At 49.3% G+C, this 11,804-nt stretch overlaps 1 long non-coding RNA gene across 3 annotated transcripts; it reads right to left on the bottom strand.

The window, feature by feature from the left end:
* Positions 1-1,747: 1,747 nt before the first annotated feature.
* Positions 1,748-7,526, bottom strand: LOC112131308 (uncharacterized). 3 transcript variants are annotated; one of them, XR_010140799.1, is made up of 3 exons: positions 5,990-7,526; positions 3,122-5,342; positions 1,748-2,894 (listed from the first exon to the last, which is right to left on the bottom strand). It is a non-coding gene; the product is annotated as an uncharacterized LOC112131308 (long non-coding RNA). The 3 variants fall into 3 exon arrangements; XR_008518457.2 differs by having other exon boundaries at positions 3,122-6,076; positions 6,804-6,947; XR_010140800.1 differs by lacking the exon at positions 1,748-2,894 and having other exon boundaries at positions 3,372-5,342; positions 5,990-6,076; positions 6,804-6,956.
* Between the last annotated feature and the right edge of the window lie 4,278 nt (positions 7,527-11,804).

An 11,804-nucleotide genomic window follows, 5' to 3' on the forward strand; every position in this document is an offset into this window, starting at 1 on the left:
CAGGCCCAACAGACATCTGTGAACCAGGAATGGGCATTCCAGGAGGTCTGGCGCAAAGCAAAGTCATGTAGACATTGGCAATTGCATTTGTTCCAGATGACACATTTTCTTAGGACCTAAGGCCTCAGAACTTAAAATGAATGTTGTAAAGTTTGAAGCCAAAACAAAATGCAGACAGGCTGTACCCAGCAATTCCTGACTCTGCAATCTGGGCCGAATTCAAATACTCATCTCCATGGCCTGCCAAAACCCTCCCACCGGAGCTCACCCTGTGGTCCAGTGCTCAGCACCATTCATACCTACGTTCGGGGACAGAAGCCACTCTGGGGACTAGGAAGAAAACATGTAAAGGAATTGAGCTTAAAATAAAAAGCAGTTGGGTATATTTCACACCCATTAGCAATATGCCTTTAGAAAGACACAGGCTGGCAACTGCACGTTGGGAAGGACGCAGAGTGACTGGAACTCTCGTTCCCTGCTGCTGGGAGTGCAAAATGGAACACCACTCTCCCAACAGTGCCCAGCGATCACGCTTCTGGGTGTTTACCCAAGAGAAATAAAAATCGTCTATAAAAGAATGTCTATCAGCCTTATTGATAATATCTCCAAACCCTAATTGCATCAAATGTCCAACCGCAGGAGGATGGACGAGAACTCGTGGCCCTTCATAGGACAGGCTAATTCTCAGCATGTGGGAACACTCGTGTGTGGAAGGCCAGGCGTGTGACACGTGTGAGCATAGCGTGGGCAGGATGCACGTCTGGGCAGTGGCTGCTTCAAGCACAAATCCCAGGGACTGGGTGGGTCCTTGGAGCAACAGGCCTGGGTGAGCCTTAGTGGAATCCTCTGTGGCCTGTAGGGGGTCTCTGCCCTCATCACACCCAAGGAGACCAGGAGACCACACAGGGGCAGGTTTTCCTCAGTTGTCTAGTGGAGGACTTCAGATTGGAAAGAAACTCTCAGCCTGGCAGCATCACAGTACTGAGGAGGCCACAGGCCCAGGAAGGGCCTCACTACTGGGCCCCACGCTGCAGGCTCCTGGTGACCTGAGTCCCAGTACCTGGTCTGGTTTCTTTTCCCAGAATTTGGAAGGTCCCTGTTGTCTGCAGGGCATCCCAGCCCTACCAGGAGAAACCCCCCAAATCCGAAGGCAAGGGAACACCCAGGAGAGGGAAACTGCTGTCCACGCTGCAGAAAGGCCCACAGTTATCCTGTCTTCACAAGATGCCTGACCACGGCTGAGTCACCTGAAATCTTTCCAAAGCACCCTCAGCACACATTAGGGCACTTCTCCCTGTATTTTGGTATCAACCTACTTCCCTACCCTGCCTCAGTCCTATTGCTTCTTTGTGAGCTTTGCTTAGAGAATCTTCTCCTGAAGTCTGTAGAGGAAACTGGAGCACTCTCAGACACTGTGTTCACACTGTATGTGGACACACATGCATCCCCTCGGCCACCCAGGCAGGCCCTGCAAGTCGGAGGCCTGAGGGGAGAAGCAGTGTCCCCGAGACACTCTTGCTGGTCAGAGACACCTGAGTGCTGTGACCAGGCCACACACAGAGACAGGCGCTGCAGCCTGTGGAGGGCAGGCTTCAATCTTCACCCAAAGCAACCGCTTAGTGGGACTCACCCTGGGCTGGCCTGACCCAGCACAAAATTATAGTGTTGAAGAAACACAGAAAATCAAAAGAAACCTAGAATGAACTAAAACCAAAATGGGGGAAAAATGGAAATATTAATTACTCGGTATGTAAAACTGGTTTTCACACTTTTTAATGTTTTATACATGGCACTGCCTGTTACCCAAGCCCCGACTCGGCCCCTCCCTGGCCTGCTGCCTGCATTGCTCCTGCCCGTCATTCCCTCCCCTTAGCCTGCTTTTCCTCCAAAGCTCTAGCTAATACCTGAAATGACAGCATGGATTTGCTTATTTATTTATTGGGCTGCCCCTCATATATATGAGCTGTAAAAGGGCAGGGTCAAAGCCCGTCTTGTCACAGGGCCCCCGGCAGAGCTGTACAAGTCACACCCTGCCAAGGGGAGCACTCTGCTCACCAGCCGCCTGGAGGGGCACACTTTTCCCACCCCATTCACCCAGGGGAGACCTTTTTCCGTTGTGTGCAGAGGTTCCGTGTGAGCTGGAGGCGGTCACGGGCCAGTCACATGGATGGTGGCTCCGGCTGGTGCCCATCCCTTCACATTCAGGAGAGACGGACTGTCTGTGAGACATTCTCGCAGGTGTTCTGGCATACACGCCATGGCTGTACCTGGCCTCAAGTGGCTCATCATGCTTCAGGGGATACAAAATGGATACACAAATAACTCTAATACAAAATAAAGTCTGAGGGCAGGAATTTTGGAATATTGTCATATTTGTTTCCAGAGTTATTTTAGAAAAGCTCATATTGTGGGATTTGGATGAAAATTCATCATTACTTTCCTAATAGACCAATTTGGGGGGCAAACTGGAGTCCTTTTGTAACACTGGTTTGGATAAGGGAATTTGAATTTACCTTAAAGAATAAGCAACAGTTCTAATTTTCATTCCATTTAGGTTCAGAAAAAGGATGGAGGTAGAAAGTCCTCTCTCCCAAACACTACGATTGACACTGCAGAGTTCTGCAACTCTCATACGAGGGAGATTTCATGACGATCTCAGTAACGGATCAGAGAATCAATGACTGACTTCGCTGAGGCACAGTGATGAAAAGGTCAAGGTGGTCTGGTCTGAGCGAAGTCACAGCGAGAACCCTTGTCCAGCGCCATTCTCACCTTTGGGGACAGCTCCTTCCCTGTATGGTCCTCATGTCACTGCACTTTCCTGCCTTGTTTCTTGCTGAAGCCATTATTTCTTAATTCCCTAGTAGATATGCAGAGCGGACATCCCAAAGAAGCTAGAAAAATTGATGAGCAGGGAACAGATCAAATCCTCTCCATCAGTGGAAGGCAATTCACGAGGGAAGAAGGCAAGACCATGGGGTAATTTTTCTGAGACTTGACAACGTTTGCCAAGTAAATAAATCTGCCATTTAACACTACGATAAAAGCTGTCACAGCTAGGGTATTAGTGACTACTTGAGGTTTGAGGACAATGAAGACAGAGTAAGATAAACATCCTTACTATCCAGAAAAGGAACGGAACCAGAAGACAGCCCTTCTTACTTTTCTCCATCTTCGATGGTGAGGAAGAATTTAAAAAAAGTTGCTTTTAAAGTATATTCATTAAAATCAAATTCTATTATCATACACACAAAATATTTACGTGAAACCAGCCACAAAAGAACGACAAGGAACGCTACTGATTTGTCCATTCTGGACGATAAGAACACAAGTTCTTATCTTACTCTTGTTAAAAGAAAACTTCAGCTGAATTAAATTTAAAGGAGTTTAATTGAGCAATGAATGATTTGCACACCGGGCAGCCCCCAGAATTACAGCAGATTCAGAGAGACTCCAGTGCAACCACGTGGTGGAAGATTTGTAGACAAAAAAAGGGAAGTGAGGTAGAGAAACACCTGGATCAGTTACAGGTTGGCATTTGCCTTATTTACACACAGTTTGAACATTCAGCAGTGTATGAGTGATTGACGTACGGCTGCTGGGACTGGCCGAGACTCAGCAATTGTGACAGGTGCATACTCCTAATTTAGGTTTTCAATCTTGTCTACCTATTAAGTTAGGCTCAGTTTGTCCACAAGGACTCCAATACAGAAGTACGGAGTCCTTCTCAGGCCATATTTAGTTCGCTTTAACAATTCCCCCTTTTTGGTCATTTTCTCAGTTTTGAGAGATTGACCAAAACTTGTTATTGAGGTCACTATCACCATTGGTCTTGAAACCCACTAGGAAGCAGAACAGTGAGTTTTGCAAAGGTAGGAACAAGGACTGAGTTGAGGGTACCACCTTATGCTGGAAAGTCCTGTTTGCAAGAGAAAAACAAAACCTGGTCTATTCTAGGACCCATTGTTTCCTTAAAGTCTTAATTCGATTATGTCACATTTAGCACAAATGACACCATTTTGGTTCGGTTTGGTCTGTTGGGACCTAGTGCTCAGTCCAAAACAATGGCCTCCCATTATTTTGTTTAAAAAATCCCCCCTTTTTGGTCAGGTTCTCACTTAGGCAACACTGTGATCAAAACTTAGGGTGTCAGCGCCACTCTCCATTACTATCATTTTGGGTTTCTGGTCTCAGCACGTCACTCGTAGGTTACGGTGTCCTCATGGTCACACATTTCTTTCAGCTCTTGTCATTCCAATTGAAGAGAGACCATCTGACGTTCTAAAGATGGCTTCATGCAAACATTTAAAACCTTTGAGAGGACACTATTCTTATGACTACTGAGAGGGTAACACCAAGAATCTGGAGTATGCTCCTTACCCAGGGTCCACATAAACCAAACCACCTAAACTCAAATAGATCAAAGAATGAGCTAGATAAAGCTCATTCTTTGACTTAACTCAGTGGTCTTTTTGTTAATTCCCTACAACAGAATCTCTATAATACCTGAGGTTTTCTCCATAGGCCCTAAGTGCCGGCAGCTGCACTGATACTTTTCTGCTTAGCCAATTCTATTTTTTAGCATAACTTTCACAAGAGAATTTAACATCTGTTGTGTAGCCTTTACAGTAGAATCTGCTATAGAGTCTACCATGAGGGATACGTTTCTAGTCATTGCCTTTTTTATTCCAAACCATGGAAAAAGGACCTAACAAATGATGCCCTTCTAGAATAGGGAAGGCCTCCTGGCAATGTTCTCTTTAACCCATGCTGTGGGTTAAGAGGAGTGAACCAATGTTCTGTTTCTGAATGATTATGAGGCACCATATGTACCATTTAAGTTTCTCACCTATGATACATTGGGCCTTCATCTTTTATCTATCAAGTTATAAGATTATCCATGTATAAAGCTGGCTGCAAAACCCTTCACAAATAAAAGTATACCCCATAAGTGCACAAAAACAGACCCCCTTCTCACTTCTACTGTTCATAGAGGCATAAGCAAGGGAAAAATATTCAAAGATAAGAGTCTCATGATAGTAAGAAGTGTTGATCCATGATCTTCAGAAAGAGCTGCTCACATCAACGATGCCATCTTCTTCTGGGGAGAAACTTCCCTGGTTAGCTTTACCTTAAGGGTTTCAATGGCTGTACAGTTCCAAGAGTGTGGAGTGACCCTGCTCAGTTGTGAGATTATGACCCCAAGGTTCAAGATCCTGATGTTTTGTTGCAGTGAGGATGCCAAGGGCAGTTTTTCTCTGATATTCTCAGAAGATCGCATCTTTGGGTTCTAGATCGTGAAGGGGTTGATTGTCCTCAGTGAACCATAAAAAGCTCTTTACCTGGTGAAAATACAATGAAGCATAGTAATCTACTGTTATAACATCAGCCCTCCTGCATGAGAAAGCTTTTATACAACCAGAACACATACATTGAAAATGACAACTGAATGAAATTCCTTTATAAATGTTTAAATGGCTCATCAGGTAGCCAAATGTACATGAAACTTTGTCTTCCCAGAAGTATGGGTTTGACAAACTAAACATTGTCTATAAACTATTTTAACAATTTGTAAGTCACCACACCAACATATTTAATTTGGGTCATTTTATCTGTTCCAGGATGAGTCATGGAAAGCATAACTTTTAATAACAAAAGCTTTTTTAATAACAAAACTTGTCACGAAGGACAAGGCGGCCATCTTGGTTCTCCATGAGTCCATGCTTAACATTGGACTTATGTCCTCTTGGGTGCCAGTTGTTTCTCCAAATTGGGCACATAGCATGGATAACTGATGGGTTACCACAGGTAATTTGACTTAGACCATGGAGTTCATTCAAATTGTATATCTAAACAATTTCAGTATAGGCTGATTAAGCATGCAAACCTGGTGAAGTATTTCCTCGGTATTCAATTAATTTTTATTCTATTTGGGTTAGCAGTTTTATAAGCCAGTCAGCCTTTTCATTAAAGTTTCAGCAATTCTTACCCAGTCCAAATGATGTGATTTTGAAGTTACTAGAAATCTGTATTCCACAGTGCTTTTCAGGGTCCTCCCCATCCTTTCACGAACCTCCTAAAAGACACCATGTTCTAGGACTTTTGTGTGCTTGTGAAGTTTTCAGAAACTACATCAGCATGAAGCAATTAACTGCGGAAATGACTTTAAATACTCAAAAAGACACAATTGACAAGGAAATCTGGTTATTTCCATGGTTCACAATAACAACATAATAACCATAATTATGATCAGTAGCATATACTCAGAAAAATTAGAATTTTAGAAAGCCCATACAACTTTGGAACATATATTAATATCATTCACTAAAATATAACCTGAAGAAGGTTAAACTTTTTTTTTTTGACACTGTTCTGTATCGAAAAGTACAAAATGTTTCTTAAAAAGTAACTAAAAAAACACTGGAGTAATTAAAGGACACTTCCTGTGCAGGGGATGGAAAATCTCAACAAAAAAGGAGCGCAGAAGAGCCTGGCTAGGCGGGAGAACACGGTCAGGCCCGCAGGAGACGCGGGGGCACCTGTCAGAAAGAGACCCGCAGGCCAAGTCCGGGAGACGGGAGGGAGGAAGACAGGCCTGCCCGAGAGACCCGGGCGGCCATTGCCCGGCCTGCGTCTGCGCCTGCGCCGGAGCCGCCTCCACACCGCGCCGGCGCCGAGTCCGGACGCCTCCACATTGCGCCGGCGCCGGGGCTTCCTCCACACCGCGCTTGCGCCCATGATAACCAGCCTCTACAGGACGCCTGCGCAACGCCTTAGTCACCTCCTCTGCTCCGTGCACTTACGAGTCTCTCTGACCACGTGTTCCTGTCGGCTCACAGAGGCCGCCTCGGGGTCCTCCCCCATTGTCTTCCTCACACCCTCCACTGTTCCTGGCCCTTCACTCTGCGCTTGCGCAGGAGTCGCTCGCCCGCCCCTCTCCTCTCTGCGCCTGCGCAGAGGCCACCTCCTCCCCCGCCCGTCCGCTCTCTTGGCGTCGTCTTGGGCCGCGCCCGACCCCCTCTGTTTACGCATGCGCAGGAGCGCCCTGCGCGGGTGCGGGGCTGATCCCCCGTGGCTTCAGGTTGAAAGGCGCGAGCGCCACCCACGCAGGCACAAGGGCTCCTAGTCGTTTTCTTTTTAGCGTAAGGTTTTCCTCTTTAACAAGGAAGTAGAAAAAAAATAAGTTGTGAAATAAATACTAACCGCCCTTATATGTACTCGGGAACGTTCGTCCTTTAGGTTTCCTCCTGGCGCGTGGGCGCCGCCGATCATTGCGGGGCTTATTTTGGTTCTAAAGCCCGGGGCAGCCAGGCCTCCCTGCCTGGCCTCGGCGGGGACGCGGGACCTGGGGCCCCGGACCGGGCCTGACCGCCCTGGCCGGTCCCCACTGATGGTGGCGGTCGGTCCTGACTGTCCTGATGGCAGCGACCAGGCTGGACTCGGGCTGTGCGGGGGCGAGGGGAGCAGCGCGGGGTGACGCCCGGAGAGCGGCCTGGAGAGCGCGTGCCTCAGAAGGCGTGGGCACCCTGTCCCCTTGCAGATGGGGACGCGGGCCCTGGTGGCCGTGGAGGGGAGGAGGGGCGTGGACGCTGCGGGGCAGAGGAAGCTGGGCGAGTGCGCACTTGGTCCCCTTGCTCCTCCCTGGGACCTCGGGCTCCACAGGGCAGCCGCCGAGGCCCACGTGCGCACTCGGTGAACCGCAGTCCAGACACCGGCGGGGAGGCGGGCCGGGAAGGAGAGGCCAGGTGTTGGCCTGGGGGTGCTAAGTGAACCCCCAAGCTCGCGGAGACAGCGGGGCAACAGCAAAACGAGCTGTGCGGTCCAGGGCGAGGGCCCGGAGTCCTCCCCAGGGGTGGGCTGCAGAGAAGCCCCTCTCCAGGCCCTGCTCACCTGCAAAGTGCTCCCGAGCTCCTGTGCCCCCAACAGCAATGCCGGCCCCGCTGACACCCATGCCTGTCACCCGCTGGGTTTCTTGAGGTCTGAGGACAGTGGCTGAGGGTGCTTGGGCGCTGGGATGGAGAGGGATGTCCCGTCCCAGTCTGTGCTTGTTAAAGAGGGCAAGGCTGCCTTTATTCAAGGGGGAGCTGCTAAAGCGAGATGTTGGGTTAGGGGAGGCAGATCCGGCTCAGCTCCAGATAGAAAAAGTGGGAATTGACAGCCCAGGCGTAGGGTCGGGAGTGGAGAGAAAATTACTAAGAGGAAGGGTCAGGGGCAAGGCGGGTTCTGGCTGCAGACAGGATTTTTGCTGAAAAGGCAGGCAGTGTGGTCACAGACGTAGGGTGGGAGTTGAGGACTTTGCTCAGGCACCAAGGGTAGAGGATTTTCACTAAACCGACTCAGCAGGATTCTTGCTAAATCAGCCTAAACCGGCAAGGTCAGGGACTGGTCACAGGGAGGGCTCAGAGGAGCCTGACTCGAGTGTGGTCAAAGGAGAGAGTCTTTGTCATCTTTTAAGAGGCGAGAGTGACATATTAGTGAGAAACGGTGAAGGGATCATGCTCAGGCCAGCAGCCCCGAGTTTGAGATGAGGACAGGCTGGGTCCAGGAGGGGCTGCAGGAATAGGGGGCACCTGGGCCTGCAGAAAGTGGGGAGCACAGCCCCCAGAGCAGGCACCCCGGGGTAGACCTCAGTGTGTCCTGCCCTGTGGGAGTGGCAAGGCCAGACCAAGCTGGATGTGAACCAGTCCTAGAACACCGCCTAGAATTTGGATTGTAATTTGTTATCGATGATATTGCTGCTTGGTCTCTCTCCTCTTCCTCCCCGCCCCCACCCAAGATGGAGTCTGGCTTTGTCGCCCAGGCTGGAGTGTGGTGGCATGATCTTGGCTCACTGCAACCTCCGCCTTCCGGGTTCAAACAATTCTCCTGCCTCAGCCTCCCAAATAGCTGGGATTACTGGTGCGTGCCACAGCACCAAGCTAATTTTTGTATTTTTGGTAGAGACGGGGTTTCATCATGTTGGCCAGGCTAGTCTCAAACTCCTAACGTCGTGATCTGCCCACCTCGGCCTCCCAAAATGCTGGGATTACAGATGTGAGCCACCGTGCCCAGCCTCTATAGCATGGCCATTGTGGCTACATCAGTCCTGGCTAATAGAGATTTTAGCGCACTCAGATTCTGTTGGCTAATAAGAATTAATTATAATTCTGGGGTATTTAACAATATCATTATACAGTCTTCATTGTTGCAAATGGAGAATGAAATCGGGTGCATGTGACACTAATGTGACCTGTTCATGCTCTGTCACTTACACGGAGTTAAGTAACATAGTCCTGGGCAGGAAGACTCCTTCCCCACTTCTGTCCAGGAGCTCCTTACTCGATTCTGGGGAGCGGAAAGGCTTTCAGCGGCCAAGGGGAGTGACAACAACCAGAAATGAGACACCTCCCAGAGCCCTTTGGTGTTACCCTTTCCATTCCATCAGCCACAGCGTCCACCCCAGGTAGCTGGGTCCTGAGTTCACCATCTCAGGACGTTTTCCTACCTGGTTTGTCTGAATTATTATTATTATCGATCGTTGAGACAGGGTCTCAGTCCATTGCCAAGACTGGAGTGCGGTGGTGTGATCCTGGCTCACTCAACCTCCCAGGCTCAGGCGATCCTCCCAGCTCAGCCTCCTGCGTAGCTGGGACCACAGGCAGGCACCACCATGCCTGGCTAATGTTTTTTGTATTTTTGGTAGAGAGCAGCTTTCACTATGTTGTCCAGGTTGGTCTCAAACCGCTGCCTGAGCCTCCCAAGGTGCTGGGATTACAGGCGTGAGCGACCAAGCTCAGCAATCTGAATTATTTATGCAGAATTTTTTTTCTCTAGCTGGTAGAGCTGTTTATATGCACATTTCTTTGGGGGCAACTCTTCTCCATTGTCACAGATTTTTTTTTCCAAGCCATTCCTGGGGGATTCCTGGGAACCACGTGGGAGAGGCGTGAGGAAGTGACCTTCATCCTGAGATAGGTCCCGACGCACCCTCTGGTGCCTCTACTCAAGTGAGGCGAGAGGGGAAACTGGTGTATTTTTAGATGAAGTTTCCTTGGGAAATAGTTTCTATTTTATATTTTATCAATGATCCTCTGGCTAATGTTTTAAGCCAATATTTATAACACTGCCTCAGAGCTTTGGAATAAACAGATCTCCATAAAGAAAAGCTGTTTTAGAGTGCTACATTGTAAGAGGGGCTTGGCAAACAAGAAGGGATGGAGGAAAGACCACCAAGTGAGAGGCACAGGTGTCAGGACAAACAGAGAGCCCGAAAACGAGGCAGAGGTGAGCGGGACCAGCAGCACAGCGGCACTGACGCGCCAGGGACTTGGGCTCTGCTGGCCTCCTCCCTCGCGGCCAGCAGTGGCAGTGGCGGGAGTAGGCCTGGCTTGTCTGTGGTTGCCTTTGTTGCTTTAAATGAATGTACTCAAAGCCATTTCTTGTCGCATCGTTTCTGACAGTGTCCGGTGGTCCCTACCCTGTAATGCCAGGAGGTTCCAACCCCACCCTTCCCTCCCCACTCCCTCTTTCATCTCCCGGATCCTATCAGAGGATTACTTTTATAGCTGATGAGCTGATGAAGTATGCATTTAGCCCTGTAACCGTAACTGAATTTCCCCCGGTGCACGTCTGTATGAAGGGTGTGCACCAGGGCTGAGCGGTCTGCTGGGCGAATATGTCCCTCCCTGAGGCCCAGGACCACGACCCCGAGTCACTCAAAGGAATCATTCCCAACCTTAAGGTCAGATGTGCTTTTTCCTTGTCCTCCATTATTTCTTTAAAATCCTGCCACATTTAAGTTTCTTTATATTTAAACTAAGACCTTTTATTTCTTAAACTTCTAATTGCTGTTCTTTTATTATTTTTGATAGAAGTTTGGCCGCTGTAACTGACTGGGAAGCTTAAAATAACAGACAATCATCTCTCACATTTATGGGGACTGGGAAGTCCAAGACCAAGTTGCCATCTGGGGAGGGCCCGTTCCTCACAGCGCCTTCCAGCTCAGGCCTCATTTATAAGGGTACTCATCCCATCCACGGCAATGGGTCCTCATGACTTACTCACCTCGGAAAGCCCCCACCCCCTAAGACCATCACATTGTGGGTGAGGATTTCAACATAGGAATTTGGGGGCTGCAAACAATTACACCATGGCAGAGCATAAGGTGCCTTCCCCCACGTGCTCGGGTAGACCCAGCGTCTCATGCTAGCAGCTACGTGGAATTGTTATTTTTTCTGGAGAACTCTGGGACCCCTCTGATGTCTTGGAGCACCTGCACAGGCCATTCACTGTCTGATGTCTTGGAGCACCTGCACAGGCCATTCACTGTGCACGCTGTGAGGCCGTCCTCTGGGGAGTTCTGCTGTTCTGTGGGTTCTGTCTGTATCAGTGTCCCAGCGGGAATGCAGGGCACATTAGCGTCGTCCCCAGAGGGCTTGGTAAGGGGACTGTTTGCAGAGACACAGGCAGAGTGCTGGAAAACTACCAAAAAAGTGCAGTGTTCTGGGCCTAATAATAGCAGAGCTATTCTCACCCTGGTCTGAAGGCAGGAGGGGAGGAGCAGTTAATGGATTCTGGAAGTCAGGTTGCACAGAGTCACCTTGAAAGATGCCATGACCTTCACCGAGGGCCAGAGAGAGACTAAGATGACCCCACAGGAGAATAAGACCTAGACCTCATCCTCCTGCCTGCTGCCAGGCCCTGCCAGGGGTCGCCAATGGCAAAACAGGACTGGAAGCCAGAGGCCACGGAAGCCCATGGATGAAGTCCACAGGCCAGCCTCCCCGAGAGCAGCCTGGACGGTCCGCAGGAGACGTATCCTTTCT

This window comes from Pongo abelii, chromosome 6, assembly GCF_028885655.2.
Source record: "Pongo abelii isolate AG06213 chromosome 6, NHGRI_mPonAbe1-v2.0_pri, whole genome shotgun sequence".
NCBI classification, from domain to species: Eukaryota; Metazoa; Chordata; class Mammalia; order Primates; family Hominidae; genus Pongo; species Pongo abelii.